General features: G+C 39.8%; 1 pseudogene; it reads right to left on the reverse strand.

Moving 5' to 3' along the window:
* Positions 1–2,374: 2,374 nt before the first annotated feature.
* LOC113254151 (40S ribosomal protein SA-like) lies at positions 2,375–3,821 on the reverse strand (annotated as a pseudogene).
* Positions 3,822–18,958: the final 15,137 nt, after the last annotated feature.

An 18,958-nucleotide genomic window follows, 5' to 3' on the forward strand; every position in this document is an offset into this window, starting at 1 on the left:
AGCAAGCCTCTCATTTCTTGCCTAGGGTACTTACGTAATCTCCCATTTCTTCTCCTGACTTCCAGACTCCAATTTATCCTTCTAAATGCAAATCTGATTTTGTCACACTCTCCTGTTTTAATCCTTCAGTGGTCTCTGACAACCTTCGTATTCTTTCCAATTTCTCTGCGTGGAAAGAAGATTCTTCAGGATCTAATCCTGACATACCCTGTCACATTCCCAAATACGCAGCCATATAGATAGCTGGCAGGTCCTACAGGAACTAGTCTAGCTTTGCTTATGCCTGGGACAGTCTGCCTTCAAGATTAAGCTCTAGTATCATAGATTAGTTTCCTATTGCTGCTGCAACAAATTATAAATTTTATGCCTTAAAATAACACAAATTTATTATCTTACACTTCTGGAGGTGGTAAGTCTAAAAAAGATGTTCCTCCTTTATGTGTGGTCCTACAACATCTTTATAGAAGGTGCATGCCTCTGTAATGGCACCAACAACATGAAATTGGATCATAAATTTTCTACTCTGCATGTTCCATAGGTTCAACTTCTGGACTGCAGTCTGAGTCTCGTTCTTCTCCATATTCGAATCCTGCACCTAGCACAGTGCCTGGTCCAAAACAGACCCTCAATATATTTTGGTGAATTAATTATCCATTTGATACAACTCTGAAGAAACAGCTTATCTTCCCATTTTTTTCATTCATATTGTCATTTCCCTTAAGCCAAATACCACTAGGAACACAACTGTAGTTAAACAGATTGGGTTTATTATTCACAGAAGTGAATGCAAACATATTGTGAGGAATTGTGGAGTGTCTCATGAGGAGGGTGTTAGAAAAAAACCTATCCTAGGGGCACCTGGGTGGCTCAATTGGTTAAGCATCTGACTCTTGATTTTGGCTCAGGTCATGATCGCAGGGTCATGAGATCAAGCCCAGCATTGGGCTCCACGATCAGCAGGAAGTCAGCTTGAGATTCTCTCCCTCTCCCTCTACCTCTCCCCGCACTCATGCTTGTGCACATGTGCACGCATACTCTCTCTCTCTAATAAATAAATAGGGGCATCTTCGTGGCTCAGTTGGTTAAGCATCTGCCTTTGGCTCAGGTCATGATCCCAGGGTCCTCCCATGGAGCACCCCCCAACCCCATCAGGCTCCCTTCTCAGCAGGGAGGTCTCTTTTTCCCTCTGCCCCTCCCCTCTCACCCCCTTTCCTCTTGCACTCTCTCTTGCTTGCTTGCTTTCTCTCTCTCAATTAAATAAATAAAATCTTTAAAATAAAAAATAAATAAAATCGTTAAAATAAAAAATAAATAAAATCTTAAAAAAAAGAAAAAAACTATCATAGAATTTGGGCTCTCTTGGGTAACTTGAGAGAGGCTCTAAGAAAGCAGGGGTCTGCTCTAGATTGGATGCTGTCAGAAAGTATGCTGTCATAATTCTATGAATGGATATCTCAACAAATCTTACGCGTAGGAAGAGAAGAAAAAGATAAAATTGCAGTTAGTAAAGCAGTAGCAGTTATTCATTTTGGCCAAGAGAGGGAGCGTTTGGTATTTTGTGGGAAGCACAGTGCCCTTGTATTTATCTATGGTTGGACAAATTATGCAGTGGCCTTGCTTTGTCTCATTTTGGTGTCAGAGTAATCTTATCAGAGGTGGATATTTTGTGAAATTGTTTTTGTCTAACAGGAGAATGTAGGCTACTTGTGAATACAGGCCAGCTTCTGAATGTCAGGGGCTGCTCTTTTTTTTTTTTTTTTCTCAGTATAGCCCCTTAATACCCTATTTGATTAGGCAGCAAGTGCCACAGTGCACTGGATATACAACAGCGAACAGCACAGACAACCCTGTGGAGCCTACGTTTTACAGACAGGGTGACTTTCCAGAAGCTTAGGTAACTTGCTTAGAGTTCTATAGCGAGTTAAGTGGCAGAACTGGGGCGTGAACCACAGTTAATCTAACTGTACCCATGCCCTCACTACCACACCAGGCTGCATGCCTTTCTGAGGCTCCGGACATCTATTATTCACAGGCTTGTTTCTTTTTCTTTCTTTTTTTAAGAGACTGGTTATTTTCCATTAACCTTATTTCCTTTTCTGGAAAGATCCATTTCTGTTTAAAAGTCTATGGAAGAAGGATGGTTGGGTGGCTCAGTTGACTCTTGATTTTGGCTCACCTCATGGTCTCAGGGTCATGAGATCAAGCCCCACATTGGGCTCCGTCCTTAGCGTGGAGTCTGCAAAAGATTCTCTCTGTCCTGTCCTTCCCCCCCCTTGCACACACGCACACGCTCACTCTGGCATGTGCTCTCTCTCTCTCTTAAATGGATAGATAGATAGATAGATAGATAGATTGATAAAATCCTTAAAAAAAAAATTAAAAGAGTCTGTGGAAGAGCAGCTTGGAATGGCTCAGGGCTTGCTCCTGCGCTCTGAGCGGCCGGAGCAGTGGGGGCTGCAGAGCCGTCCTGAGCGGCGGCCGGGAGCTCCAGTCTTCGGTAAAGAGCGGCCGGACAGGCACGGGGACCCTTGCACACCTGCACACCATCTGAGACCGCAGGCTGAGAAGCGGTACATTCGGGACCCGGGCAGCCATTCACCCTGAAATTCCTCCGTGATCACAGCTTTTTCGGGAGAGATCAGGCGTGGCCTCCTGTGGGGTTCACGGGAGACGGTGCCACACGTGTGCAGAACTCCCCAGGCCAGCACCCACCGCCTCGGACCCGCTGCGTGAGCCCCCGTGCTGTCGCGTGGGATGGCAGTGTCCACACAGCGCAGAGGAGAGTCTGGGGTACACGGAGCGATGGCAGGCGGGTTGACGTAAGACATCTCTGCCAGAGGCTGGCGGGCAGCCCTGGGACCAGTAGCCACCAGAGACGCAGCCCCTGCAGGCTGCCTGGGCCTGGTTGGCGAAGGTTCCAGGAGTGAGCGGCCACAAGAGGAGGGGCTCCGGTGGCAGCGGCCAACTTCAGCACAGCCCACGGGCCGGTGTTCCTGGAGGATACGACACCGACAAGAGCTGGCTTTTTGATGGCAACAACGGCACAAGCTGCCGGCAGAAGCTTCTCGTAGGATCTCTCCAGATTTGTAATACGCCATCACTTTCCCTTTTGTAGACATACTGTTTCGTTTGGAAGTCAGAGTTGGTGTCACCTAAGTGGGTTCCTGCTGCAAGGAGTTAGAGGACAGACATCCTCCTCCCTTTGCAGGAGGACGCCGAGGGCTCCGGACATTGTGAAAGATTCCCTTTAGGTTCCATGGGAACCCAGAACAATATGGACCCTCATAGGCACCCTCAGCGCAGAAAGGCCACAGGCTTTTCACAAATGAAATACTTATGTGGCAGAAAGTACCTACATCTCTCCTCACACTTCTCTCCCCTCCGGATACGATCTCCAGATGTCAGAAGTAAGTGCTTGGTGTCAAATGTCTCTGTCACAAGCTTAGGATAAGCTTGCTAAGGTTGGTCTCAGAATGACATACTGCAGGAAAATTACACCAGAGAGAAATTTGTTTTGCACTTCTTATTTAATCCTCAAATCTCATCTTGGAAAAATGGGTTCTCTTGTCCCATAGTCCTTATATTCAGGATCTCTGTCCTTATTCAAATATTTGCCTTAGTGTATTTTTCCTAACTTAAATTCTGTCTGTTTGACCTTGGCATTAAAATGGAACTCCTGGGGTGCCTGGGTGGCTCAGACAGTTAAGCATCTGACTCTTGACTTCAGGGCAAGTCATGATCTCAGAGTCATAAGATCAAGCCCTACACTGGGCTCCACACTGGGCATGGAGTCCGCTTCAGATTCTCTCTCTCCTACTCCCTCTGCCCCTCCCCCTGCTCATGCTCTCTCTCTCTTAAAAAAAAAAAAAGGAAAAGAAAAGAAAGAGATTACAAACACTGAAATTTGAGTGTTCATTGTGAAATTCACTTAGCTATAATATAATCCATGAATATATATTATACTTCAACAAGTTTTAAAAATACAAAAAAACTCACATAGAATTGCAGTAACTAAAACAGAAAAAATAATAAAATTACAATAATACTCAAGAAATCTCTTCCCTTTTGCAAATTCCAAAATTGGTATTGATTGAATTTGTAATGTTTTTCTATAGTCTTTTTTTTTTAAGATTTATTTATTTATTTGTTTATTTATTTATTTATTTATTTATTTATTTATTTGAGAGAGTGAGCAGCAGGGAGGGGCAGAGGGAGAGGGAGAGGAGCAGATTCCCTGCTGAGTGCAGAGCCCTATTTAAGGCAATGCCGTGACTCTGAGATCATGACCCTAGCCAAAATCCAGTCAGATGCTCAACTGACTGAGCCACCAGGCGCCCCTACTGTAGTTTTAAAAAGATGTGGGGCACCTGGGTGGCTCAGTCAATTAAAGATTTGCCTTTGGCTGGGGTCTTGATCCCAGGGTCCTGGGATCCTGGGATCGAACCCCACATTGGGGGTGGGGGGGGAGTTCTTGCTCAGCAGGGAGCCTGCTTCTCCCTCTCCCTCTGCCTGCTACTCCCCCTGCTTATGCTCTCTCTCTCTCTCTGTCAAATAAATAAACAAAATCTTAAAAAAGAAAAAGATATAATCACTGAATGACCTCTAGCTTTAAGATGGTTTCTTTTTTTTTGAAAGATTTTATTTATTTATTCGACAGAGATAGAGACAGCCAGCGAGAGAGGGAACACAAGCAGTGGGAGAGGAAGAAGCAGGCTCATAGCAGAGGAGCCTGATGTGGGGCTCGATCCCAGAATGCTGGGATCACGCCCTGAGCCGAAGGCAGATGCTTAACCGCTGTGCCACCCAGGCGCCTCTAGCTTTAAGATGTTAATGATGGAAGAGAACTACTACTACTACAGTAATAGATGAAGAAATATTTTATAATGATATATTTTACAGGTTTCATAAAAGAAAAGATGAATGAAGAAAAAATGAGAAATGAACAAATTTAGAAACACCAAAATAAATTTTAACAATAAAACTCTGTATGTCCTGGGTCCAAAAGAACTAAGAAACTGGAGATACAAAACTGACATTTTTGCTCTAGTCCCTCTTTTCAGTAATTGCTACCATGTCATTGTCCCATTTATGATGAAATCCTCCTCACTTCTTCCTCTCAGGTGATCTCAAAGATGGCTTGTTGCTGTTTGCTCAGTTCACTCTGATAACAGGAATGGAGAAGACATCAAAACTGTACTTGCAGTGACCTGCCAGTCTGGAGATGATGGGGAGAATGTGCCTTTCAAAACTGTTTAGAAATGAACTTACTTTTATTACATGGGCATTTCTATAGCATCTGAAGTTGAGTTTCAGGGCAGATCCCAAGGATGTACAGGGAGTGTAAGTAAGCAAATTTGGATGTCAGAAAAGTACCTTCTAAAATGCCTGGGTGTGCAGCTGCTTTGTTTTGGGACACTTCAGATTGTTGACTATGGTCTCCCAATTAATCTCCCAAATTATTATAAAAATTATTACTGGAAAACCAATCCAAGAAATATTTTCCAAAGTGTAAGGACACGGATTCACAAATTGAAAGGATCTACCATATTCTTATCAAAATGGATATAAATAGGTACATACCAGAGATCATTATCATGAGGTTTAGAACACTGGTGATGAAAGAAAGATTCTGGAAACTTCTGGGGAGAAAAAAACAAGTCACATACTGAGGATTGAGATCAGAATAGCTTCAAACTTTCAACAGCAATGCCAGAAACAAGAAAGCAATAGAGAAATACTTTGAAAATTCTGAAGTAAAATTATTTCCAATCTTGAATTGTATTCTAAGCCAAAACTATCAATAAAATGTGAGTGTATAATAAAGATCATTTCAGTTGCATCCTTCTGAGGAAGTTACTGACCCATATAGACCAAGAAAAAGGAAGACAAAGGAAATAGGAAACAGGAGAGAAGTTAGGCAAAATCCCAAGGTGACAGCTTTGTGCTACACAGAGGGTACAATAAGGTGGCTCCAAGGGCACCAGGGTGGCTCAGTCAGTTGGGCATCTGACTCTTGATTTCCGTTCGAGTCATGATCTCAGGGTCGTGGGGCTGAGCACCCCGCATGGAGCCTGCTTGGGATTCTCTCTCTCCCTCTTCCTCTGCCCCTTCCCCACTAGTGCTCTCTCCCAATAAATAAATAAATAAGATGTCTCCAGCTTGGAGCAGTAAGATGGCTCTGAGAGCGATTTTTATAAGGAACTAAAAGTTGATGATGTGTACAATGTTTTTGATTATCTTGCAGATTTACTTAACTGGCAGGGAGTCAGAGACTGATAGGGGAATACTATGAACAAACCTGCACACAAGAATTTGAAAACTTAGATGAAATAGTCCAACTCCTCAAAAAGCAAAAACCACCACAACACACCCCAAATTTAGTAAAGGATTTTAATAACCCAATAATTAGAAGGAAATAGAATTTGTAATAAAAAAATCCCACCTCCCCCCAAAAGAACCTTCCAGATATTTCACTAGAGAATTCTATCAGATGTTTAAAGAATTAGCATCAATTCTACAAAATCTCTTTCAAAAAATAAAAGAGAAGGGAACACTTTCCAATTCGTTTTCTGAAACTTTTTTTGAAAACCAGACAAAGACAGTACAAAAAAAAGAAAGGAAGGAAGGAAGAAAAAGAAAGAAAGAAAGAAGACTAAAACTACAGACAAATACCCTTATTAATATAGATGCAAAAATCTTTAACAAGGTATTAGCAAGTAGAATTTAGCAATACACACAAAGAATTATACACCATGACTAAGTGAACTTTATTCCAGGGATGCAAGCCTGGTTCAATACTAAAAAATCAATGTAATCCACCATATTAACAGGCTAAAAAAAAAAAAAAAAAATCACATGATCATATCAACTGATGCAGAAGAAACATTTAACAAAATTCAACATCCATTCATGATAAAAATTCTTAGTGAGATAGAAATAGAGCAGAACTTGTTCAACTTGATAAAGAGCATCAATAAAAATCCTACAGCTAACATTATATTCAATGGTAAAAGATTGAATGCTTCCCCCTCTAAGACTAGGAGCAAGGCAAGCATGTTCAGTCTTACCACTCCTGTACAACACAGTGCTGAAAGTTCTGTTCAGTGCAATAAGGCAAGAAAAGTAAATAAGCAAACATATCAGAAAGGAGGAAATAAAACTGCCTTTAAATGCAAATGAGATGATTGCCTAAATGGAAAAATCCCAAGGAATCTAGAAAAAAAACAAACAAAACAGCACAAAACCCTACTAGAACTAAGAAGTGAGTTCATCAGGTCACAGATCCAAGCCAAACATTAAAAATCAACTATATTTGGGGCACCTGCGTGGTTCAGTCAGTTAAGAGTCCTACTCTTGGTTTTGGCTCAGGTCATGATCTCAGGGTCAACGCTCAGCAGGGAGTCTGCTTAAGGATTCTCTCTCTCTTCCCCTCCCCCACCTCTCTCTCTCAAAAATAAATAATCTTTTTTTAAAAAAGCAACTGTATTTATATATACTAACAATGAACATGTGACACTGAAATTAAAAATACAATACTACTTATAATTGCTAAAAAAAAAAAAGTGAAAAATGTAAGTAAATCTAACACAATGTGCACAAAATTTGTGTGCTGAAAACTACAAAATGCTGATGAAAGAAAAACAAAGACCTAAATCAGTAGAGAGACATGTTCTTTTAATGGACTCAAAGACTCAACACAGTAAAGATGTCAATCCTTCTCAAATTAACATATAAATTTAATTCAACTCTTGGCAAAATTCCAGTAAGATATATATATTTTTGTAGATGTAGACAACGTTATTCTAAAATTTATATGGAAAGGCAAAGGAAATGAAACAGCTAAAACAATTTGGAAAAACAAAATCTTTCTACCAGATTTCAAGATTTAATATGGAGCTACAATATTCAAGACTGTGTGGTATTGGTGGAGGGATAGACACATGGATCATTGGAACAAAATAAAGAAACCAGAAATAGACACCCACAAATACGCCCACATGATTTTTGAAAAAGTATAAAAGAAATTCAGTAGAGGAAAGATAGTCTTTTCAACAAATGGTGCTGGAACAAGTGGATATCCATCCAGTAACAAAAATAAATAAATAAATAAACCTGGACTTAAGTCTCACACCATCCATAAAAATTAACTCAAAATGGATCACAGATTTAAGGTGAAATGTAAAACTATGAAACTTTTACAAAAAATTTCAGGAAAAAAATCTTTGGGATCTAGGACTAGGCAAAGAATTCTTATACTTTACTCCAAAAGCATGATCCATAAAAGAAAAAATTGGTAAATTGGACATTATCAAAATTAAAAACTTGCTGTGAAAGACCCTGTTAAGAGGATAAAAAGCAAGCTACAGAGTGGAAGAAAATATGTTCAAACCATATCCAACCGAAGACCAGGATCTTGCACATATAAAGAACTCTTGAGACTCCTGGTCAGCTCGGTTGGAAGAGAGTGCAATTCTTGGTCTCTGGGTCATGGGTTCGAGCCCCATATTGGATGTGGTTTAAAAAAATAATAAACTAAAAATAATAAGCAAAATAAAATAAAGAACTCTCAAAATTTATAAGTCAAAAAACAATCCAATTAGAAAATGGGCAAAAAAACATGAAGAGACATTTCACTAGAGAGGATATCCAGTAGTCAAACAAACAGATATGAAGATGTTTAACATCATTAGCCGTTAGGAGTATGCAAATTAAAAAGATGAGATATTACTACCCATTTATCAGAATGGCTAAAATAAAAAATAGTGCTAATACCATATGCTGGCAAGGATGCAACGAACTTGGATTACTTACACACTGCTGGTGGGAATGCAAAATGGTATAGCCTCTCTAGGAAACAGCTTAGCAGTTTCTTAAAAAGCCAAAAATGCAACTATCATACAATCTAGGTGCTGCCCTCCTAGGCAGTTATCCTGATGAAATTGAAACTTATGTTCACCTAAAGACCTGTACACAAATGTAGCTTTTGTTTTGTTTTGTTTTGTTTTGTTTTGCAATAGCCAAAACAACCCAGATATCTTTCAAAGAGTGAATAAACTGTTACATCCATACCATGAAATACCATTCAGCAATAAGAGGAAACAAACTATTGTACAAAACAACAACCTGGGTGAATTTCCAGATTCTCCAGAGAATTGTGCTGAGTGAAAAAGCCATTTCCGAAAGGTTATATACCATATGATTTCATTTATGTAACATTCCTGAAATGACAAAATTAGAGAGCTGGAGAATAGATGAATGGTTGCCAGAAATTAAGAATGAAGGAAAGGGCAGGAGGAAAGTAGGTGCAGCTATAAAAGGACAACGTGAAGGATCCTTGTGGTGATGAAAACGATCTGTATGTTGGTTATATCCAAGTCAATATCCTGGTTGTGATATTGTGCTTACAGTTTTGCAAGATGTAACCCATTGCAGGGACAGATTAAAGGTTTAGGAGATCTCTCTGTGTTCTTTCTTACAAGTGCTTGTGAATCTACAATTATCACGAAGTTTTAAAATGTCTGATTTCTTTAAAAAGCAGGGTAAAATTTTCTGTTTAAGGAAAACAATTCCCTGCTTTTATCTCTTGTAGTAATTTTTTTCACAAGGTTTCAATACTTTTGTCTACGCTGTTCGTTGGCTGACAAACCGCATCTCCTCGGTATCCTTACCACTCAGAACAACCATGAGATACAATCTCGGCGAACAGGTTAGAAGGGGAAGTCTATTGGGCAGTCATCCCGGAGAACTTCAGCTTTCTTAATAAAGAGGCACAGACTCAATGGATGTGCCCTTTTGCCCTTGTTCTTTGCTCCTTTGCCTTTCTGTCTGCTTCCTGTCTGGAATGCAAATGTGATGCCCTATCCTGACCAGAAGGCAACAAGCAGTGAGGGCATATGCCATCACGCTAAGGATGCTGAGGCAGAGAGCTGGAAAGAAACTGTGTCTTGATTGTGTTATTATGAGGTGGCTCCAACCCTAGGCTATTCACCTTTAGAGTTCTTTCTATTTAAGAAAAAAAATTCTATTTGTTTAAGCCAATGCTGAGCAGGTTTTCTATTATTTGTAACCAAACGCATTTCTAACAGTTTTCTCACTAGTGAGAGATTCTCAGCAGGGCTGATATACTTTGCCTACCTTAAAAGACTATTGTAAGGATGAAAAGCACAATAGCTACTTAATATTCTTTGTGTGTTTCAGAAACCAAATTGCTGACACTGCATTTTCCTTTCTTCTTCCTCCACAGTATTTTATGTTTCTTATTCTCCTCAGCTAGGCCTGCATTTGTATTATAATCAGACTCTTGCCAGTTGCTCTCCTAATTGAATTGGGCTTTTGTTGTAGCTCAGACCGCTCAGAATTTTTTAATGGTCTTCCAAAACCATTCCAGCCCAGGGCAGATGCTCGCTTGTTCGACCTCCCAGCACTTACTGTCTGCACTTCCCTATTGCCGATTCATCATGCACTGCCCCATGACACTTCTCATACAGCTGTCATAGAATAATCGATGTTTAGAGCTGGAGGGGACATTAAAGATCATCTTCTCAAGCCACCTCAGTGCATGTGAGTTGTGGCTTACCTCTTGGATTTTTCTTTATCCCCTCCTGGGTGTACAGCATATAGTCCCAACTAGATCTTAAACTCTTAGAGAAGAGAAAGATACAGAATAAATATTTGTTAAATTACCATGTGACAAGCCAGACATCTTACACTGACTATTTAATTTTCACAACAATCCTAAGAAGTAGGTAGTGATCCCCATTGGACAGGTGAAGGAACTGGAGTTCAGGGAGGTTGTTACTTAGCAAAGGTATGACACCTAGAAAGAGGGGAGGCCCAGATTTTGACTCAGATCTTTAGATACTTAGTGCCTTTAACCTCTTTCCAAGTTTCTAAACCGCATGATTGTATTTTGCCTTTTGTGGTTCTTCAACCTTTAAACTTCAAATTCTGTGTTCTGTTTATAGGCTTTCTCTCTTAATAAAAGATTTAAAATCTATCTATGACATTGAGATGCATAATAAGAAATATATATTTGGTCTTCATCCCCAGTCCCTGACACAGGACTCCTAAAACCCTTGTAAATTCCTAAATGATAAGAGCATGAGGAGCATTTTTTTTTTTTTTTTTTTTTTTTTTTGGTCTATTGAGGTGACTCTGGGTGGGATCCTCTTTGGTTCTCGAATGGGGGGTGGTTATCAGAAAGACCAAGTGATTATTAGGGCTTGAGATCCTTAGCTTCACCGACCCCCATCCTCTAGAGAGGCAGAAGGGCTGGAAATGGAGTTAATAATTTATCTGCCTATGTGAGGGAAGCCTCTATAAAATCCCAACTGAAAGGGTTTCAGAGAACTTCCAAGTAGGTGAACATATCCATGTACCGGGAGGGCGATGTACCCCAGTTCCATGGGGACAGAAGCTCCTGTGCTCAGGACCCTGCCAGACTTAGCCTTATGTATCTTTTCAGACAGATGTTAATCTGTATCCTCAATCATATCCTTTAATAAATTGGTAACGTAAGTAAGCATTTCCCTGAGTTCTGTGAACTGCTCAGTTCTGTGAATCCGGGGAGTGAGTGGTGGGAACCACTGATTTGTAGCCACATCGGACAGAAACTGTGGGTAAGCTGAGGACCTACTGCTTGAGATTGACATCTGAAGTGGGGTGAGAGCCCTTAACCTATGGCATTTTCTCCAGGTAGATAGTGTCAGAAGTGAGCTAAATTGTAGGACACCCTGTAGGTGTCCTGGAGAATTGCTCGATATGGGGAACCCTCCACACATTTGGTGACCAGAAGTATCAGAAGTATTGAGGGTGGCAGTAGTGTGAGAGGAAAGGGGAAACACAGAAGAACTGTAGGTTTTTCCAACTCAGTATCTCATAGCCAAATAAGATAATGGTTCTTTGTGTTTAACATTAACATTTTTTAAATGCAGTGCTGATAGAACAAAATGTTACACTGTTTCGTTTTAGTGGAAAAACTGCTACATGTCTTCCATGATACAATTTTATAGCAAAAATACATACACTGTTAAGTCAACACAGAACAGTTTTGTTCTACAGCAAATAGAAGTTCTTTGCCAAGAACTTTGTAAGCTATTTGAGATAACTTGCAACACTAAGAAAAACTAATAGAAAGAAATACTTAGAGAAATGAATTCAAGATTCAAAGAAATGTCAACAACTTTTGATTCCATCCAATAAACCAACTGTATCTTTCTTTTTCCTTTGCAACATTCTCGATTTTGATCTGAGCCTCGCAGATTTTAATTTGGAGTTTGAAGCCTTTCAGAAGTTGCATTACTTTTTTGCAGAACTTTCTTCAATGCTAGATTGGCAATTAAAATGCAGGGGTAATTTCCTTTTAATGTCATTGCTATTACAAAAAAAATTAGGTAATTGGCTTTGAAGAGTACAATCTTGTAGCTGTCATCCATCTCTGATATAAGCCAAATTTGATTTTCGAAGTATATAATCTCTTCATTTAAAAAGAAAGTATAATTGTATATTTCTGCATTTTAAAAAGAGGTTAGTCATAATTTTATTTTATTCTTTTAGAGAGAGAGAGAACACGTATGTGTGGGAGCAGGGGCAGGTGGAAGAGAGGAGCAGAGGGAGAGTCTCCCTCTCCATTCCGGGCTCAATCTCACAACCCTGAGGCTGTGACCTGAACTGAAATCAAGAATCAGAGATTTAACCAACTGAGCCATCCAGGCGCCCCATGAGGGTAGTCACAATTTTAGATGCATGGTTTTAGTTAATGTACTTACACATGTCACCTCTGGGAACATACATGTATAATCTGAATTTATTTATAACTTGCTGATTATATACCACTTAAATACGCAAGCTCAAAATGCTGCAATGAAAATTAATTAAAAAAAAATCATAGGCTATGGTAATTGGTTACAGGCCTAAAATGTTAGCCCAAAATAAATAAACTAGTAAGTAAATAAATACATCTAATAGGCTCCTGTGTATCGCCAGGCCACACAGGTGTCTAGTTCCGGGAATGATAGTACTTATTAAGCATAAGCCTCCGGGAACAACGGTGTATCTTGGATACAATTGTATCCATTGTCTCTAATGCAGTAGCACGTCATAAACATTTGAAAAACGAATGAATAAATGTGTTTCCTTCAAGGGCATTCAGGTGACTCAAACTTCTTTAAGTTTTTCCAGATTGCTAGCACAATGTTTTGCTTAAAATAGGCAACATTTACTGATTGGCATGAGTATTGAAAGAAAGAATGGGAAAAGTCTCCTTTGTCTTTCTCACCAGGCTACACTATTTTTCCAGGTATTGGGAAATACGCATTCTCCAGCCAACTTGTCACGAACACTACGGTGCGCCAAGAGATCCAGCACACTGGTTGTGTATGCCCTATGCGTCAGCCGTTCCACCTCGACCCTTGCCTTTTCTTTGAACCGAGAACAATCTGTTAAGGAATTATTATATAATTTTTCCTCTGTTAACAACACTGTTACGTTGATGCATTATTTCAACAATGAGGAGAAAAAAATGAAGAAACCTAATTTATATGGCTTCTGTTCCTATTTTCTATTCTCACACTTTGTTTATAAAGGAACTTATAATTTATCAGGGAGGTCTCAAATTAGCCACACCAAATCCAATCCATGGAAATTTTGACAGCCTAACATTGGTTTTTAAAAAATTGAATTAATTGCTCCATCACATAATATTCCCAGTTACAAGCAAGAGAAACGGACTCTGGCTTATTTGGCAGAAAGGAAATTTATGAACATGGTCTGGGTAGGCCCCAGAAGACAAAGGAAGGTGAGGGAGCAGACTTGGGCCATGCAGCCAGGAACACCACCCAACATCCACATCAGAGCCAATTCACCCAGTTAAGCCCACACAGACATCACTTTCGCAAGATGACTATGGACACAGCTATGGCTCCTAGCACTATGGTCCCTGCTCCCCTGGGAACTCAACTAGATGACACCTGTTGGGCTTCCCGCAGTGCCTGCTTCTTTGTATCCATTAGCTCAGAAGTTCAGGGCCAGCGCCTGTAATCAGGTGAGCCTAGATCTCTGCGGACAGAGACTGGGCAGCAACTAGAGATGGAGAGTTGAGCCGTTGCCCGCTACTGTCCTGTCCCTTACTTGCTAATTTTCAAATAACTCCTCCTATTTCCCCATCTCTGCCCCTTCCAAGTTTAGAATCCTTAAACAAGCTTAGTAATTTGCACATTCATTGCCAAAATTAACATAGTTGGAAGCACTAAGTTAAGAAGTCTAATAGCCGGCTAATCTTGGTAAATATTTATTAGACCATTTTTAGACAGTGGTAATGTGTTCAATTAATATTTATAAATGTAAAATAGAAAGCCCTAAATGGTCATGGCTGCACTCCTTCAGTATTCCTCTAAAATTCTGAATTAGCTCCTCAATAGAGTCTGCAAGTGCCTTGAGAAACCAATTAAAATCTTAATCCCTATGTGGAGCGCTTTTCCTTGCCTGCATGATTGTGTAGGCTCACTGTTTCCCAGCCCATCCGCGGCACTGTCACCTATGCCCCTCTCTCATAACCTTTAATCCATCTACAAAGTGAGCAAGCAAACGGTTCAGTGAAAATTTACTTGAGTTCAACAAACTCTTGGATACACTCATTAATTTTCTCAAGAAGCTTCCAAGAAAGTAAGTGGTGGCCCAGAATGTGATATGTATTTGTGAGTTGCTTGGCATGTAGTCACGAGCCTTAGTTTCACATACAAGGAAATGCTTTTAGTTGCAAGCATTTTTATTTCTGTTCAGAACATAACACGCTCATCCTCTAAAATCCTAGCAATTAATTTATTGCTGAAATTTAAAGGTTTTCAATAAAACCCATCCCTGGCAGTAAAAATTGTGCACAATAAAGAATTTTGGCATATGCTACATATTCCAAAAGACCAAACTGTCGGATTTAGACTCAATTTATATTCACTGAACACAGACTATGTGTCAAGCGCTGTTGTAGTCAAGGTTGCAAACCTTATCTTAACTGTCATTACAAATCCGTGAGGTAGATTTAATCCCACCTTACTGATGAGGAAAGCAAAGCTCAAGGTCTATGGGACCTAACAAAGATTACAAAGATAGAAGGTAGTAAAGAAAGGGTTTGAACGTGGCGCCTGATTCTAATCAGTTCTCTGCCTTAGCAGAATGATCCAGGATAAGGAAGAGTTTCAGCACAAAAAAGTAGTTAAGGTAGGCTAAGCTTTAGGCAGAGACGTGTAACATCTAGGAATTCTTCCCTGATTAAAACATTATGGATTAATCCAATGATGAACTCGAATTGCTGGGATTGCATGGAGACACTGCAACTTTTCATCCTATCGTTTAAAATCGGGTTGAGGGACCCCTGGGGTGGCTCAGTCGGCTCAGCTCATGATCCCAGGTCCTGGGATTGAATCCTGCGTTGGGCTCCTGGCTCAGTGGGGAGCCTGCTTCTCCCTCTGCCTGCTGCTCCCCCTGCTTGTGCTCTCTCTGATAAATAAATAAATAAAATCTTAAAAATAAATAAATTAATTAATTAATTAATTAATTTTTAAAAACTGGGTTGAAAGGAAGGACACGTCCAAAGCAAATGGTTATTTCACCTGATGAAAGGATGACTAGATAGAATTGTCCTCATATCTCAACAAAGAGGTTTAGAAGGCAAAAACAGATGAACAAAGCAAAACAAAACCACGTAGAAAATAATGACATAGAAAAGTTGTCTTACAATGGCTAGTGACTACCTAATTAGACAGGCTATGACTGGGGCAGATATTTTGCAGTCTTTCATTCCTTCTTCAGTCTCATGATTCCTTGTCAACCTAAGTAAGTCTGGACTTGTAGACTAGGTCCAATGGTGCTTTAGTATGACTCTCGGGCCATCAGGGTACAGGATTCTTGCTCTGCTGCCCAGCATGGAAATGAGGATTCTATCTGGCCCAAGCTGTTCTAGCTTGGAGAGGTTAGAGTGATGAATGCAAAGTTTATTTAGGAGTACAAGTACGTGTACTCTACACCTGGAAGCCTCATATGTATCATATGACTCTGGGATAGATGAGATATCCCTGGCCACAGTGCAGCTGTCTCCAGCATGTCCCCCAGCAAGACCATGTCCTAGACTGCTTCAGCACCATGCATGTAAGACTGGGTCTGAAGTGGCAGCTGAGCTTTGAAAGCTATGATATGAACTTCGTTTGCTCAGATTGACCATCCCCAACTGTGTGTCTGCTGTGTGTGGCCTTTTTGAGGGCTATTCAAGGAGAAGCATTTCTGTCTGTTTACAGCAAATGAGAACTGATCTCCCCACTGTACCCTGCCCACTCTGACTTCACACTGCACTTCTAAATACATAATCCTTGTTTGACTTTCCCAAGTCGTGTCTGCGTCTGGTTGTTCAGTTGATCTGAGCCTATTGTTCACATTATTAACTTGGTTATGTGAGCAGAGCCAAATGTCTAAAAGAATTCCAAGATCTTTGATTGTTGATTAAAATTCCGAGCTCTTTTCAGAGGACATGTGTAGGATTACTGCCAAACTGGTGCTCGGTGGTGGTGCTCACCCTTGACCAAAACATAAGGCTTGCAGGAACCTTCGAGAAAGGATCTCTTCCCATCACATCCACCTAAAATGAATACTCTTTTAGACATATCGCATATTCTTAAGCCAAGTTCTGCTAAGTAACTCACACAGAAAGGCAAGTCTAGGTCAAAGCGGGCATAAAAATTTATGAAATGTGAGATGTGCTATAGCAGTGACTTCTAGGCGGGTCTTGGTGTAGCAACAGAATCAAATGTCTTTTTTTACGTAATATTTTGATATGCTGTATGGGAGGACACAGCTTCAAAAGTAATTTGATACTAATTTGAAAATGTAGGTGTAGATCTATAGGAATTAATAATCTCTGGAAAATATTTTCATCTGCAACATATGCTGTTAAATTAACTTCCACTCAGCAGAAAGCTGCTTCTTGCCTTCCCCCGTGTTTACAGCTGAGGGAAACTTCACTCCATTTCCAATATTCATTGAACCATTTACCCATATCTTTCACCAAGAGGCACTCCTTTCCTCTTTATTTTATTGGCCTGTAGCTGTTTTCCCTCTGTGGATACAGGCCAAAGGCAAAAATGAATAACGTTATCATGTCTTTGAAAAGTTTTTAAGTGGCTATTTCATTCTTATCATTAAAGCCATCTTTTTAGGGAAAACACGGAATTTTTCTGGATATAGAACTCTCTGACATAATAGCTTCATAAAGCATTTAGGTATTTTTAAGGTTAATACAGATATGTGATTAGCTTTTTCTTTCAATCATTTTCTGGTTTGTGTAATTCATCAACACTACTGTCTTGAAAGGACTGAGTCACAAAAGGAATAAAATTCCTTTCACATGGTCTCATGGTTAAATAATGGGACTCCATTACCTAGCCTTCAGGTTTCTACTCCCCTACTCCTTCAGATATAATTAAATTGACCAATTTACTTTTACCTTGAAATTATCAGTTAGGTCAGTTTTATTTTTTTGAAATCCAGAGACTGCATTTAAAAATGTTTTGAAGTAGGCGCCTGGGTGGCTCTGTCAGTTAAGTGCCTGCCTTCGCTCAGGTCACGATCCCAGGGGCCTGGGATCGGGCTCTCTGCACAGTGGGGAATCTGCTTCTCCCTCTCCCTCTGGCTGATGCTCCCTCTGCTTGTTCTCTCTCTCTCCCCGTTAAATAAATAAATAAAATTCTTATAAAATAAAAATGTTTTAAAGTAAACGCTTTATTGAAATGCAACCACTACGGAAAAGCACACAGGGCTCACGTCGTACAGTTCGATGAATGTTCACAAACTGGACACATTTGTGTAAACAATGCCAGATAAGAAAAAGAACACGGGGTGCTTGGCTGGCTCGGTTGATAGAGCATGTGCCTTTTGCTCTTGTGTTTGTGAGTTCAAGCCCCACGTTGGGGGTAGAGATTACTTAAAAAAAAAAAAAAGATTAGATTAAGAAAAAGAACATAATTGGGACACTAGATGATCCCCTTTAGCCCTAACCCCAAGAGGTATTCACTCTCCTGACCTTTATACTGGAGATTAATTTTGTCTATTTCTGAACTTTATATAAATGTAAACATACAGTATGTATGCCTTTGGTCTGGTTTCTTTCACCCAACATTGCATTTATGAGATTCACCCATATTGGTACATGTAATAGTAGTTGGTTTGTTCTCACTGAATACACTGTGATTGATTTATCCATTCTATTATTGATGGACTTTGGGGTTGCTTTTAGCTTAGGGCTATTATGAATGGTGCTGCTGTGAACATTCTCGTACATATCTTTGGGGAATCTATGTGTGCGTTTCTGTCGTTTATCTAGGAATTGAATTGTCAGGTCATAGGGCTTCACTTGGTATTGACTGTCTTTTCTTCTGGTAGGTTGAAGAGTATGCTAGAGCTGGCTCATACCAGCTCTTAGGAGCCAACAGTTAAATTTTCAATAATTTTGAGAGCTAGTTGTTAAACACAATCATTATTCAAAATTAAATTATGTGTAAATTTAACTAAGTTATATTAAAACAAAGGTAAAAAGTATTAAATTTCATTATCTCCTATTTTACTACATCTGACTGTCATCAATGTTACTAAGGTTATTTCCACCAATTGTAGGTGGAAATACTATGTAATGGTGCACTGCCATGCATCTCTTCGGCAATATCTTGTGGGTATTGACTACAGTGCAGTGTTTACACCATTGAAACTGAGAAACATTACTGATCAGGGCTCGATTTATTGTACTGTTGATTTATATAGACTTAAGAAAGTGATGGGAAAATGTTAATAATGCAGGTTAAATTCAAAAGTGTCATATTTGTCGTTGATACGTTGTGAGTAGCTAAAAAATTTATCAAAGCATGGTTGAATTACAAATAGATATGGATACTAGAGTTCAGCAAAAATCAATAAAAGCATT

Source organism: Ursus arctos, unplaced genomic scaffold (assembly GCF_023065955.2).
Source record: "Ursus arctos isolate Adak ecotype North America unplaced genomic scaffold, UrsArc2.0 scaffold_20, whole genome shotgun sequence".
Classification (NCBI taxonomy): domain Eukaryota; kingdom Metazoa; phylum Chordata; class Mammalia; order Carnivora; family Ursidae; genus Ursus; species Ursus arctos.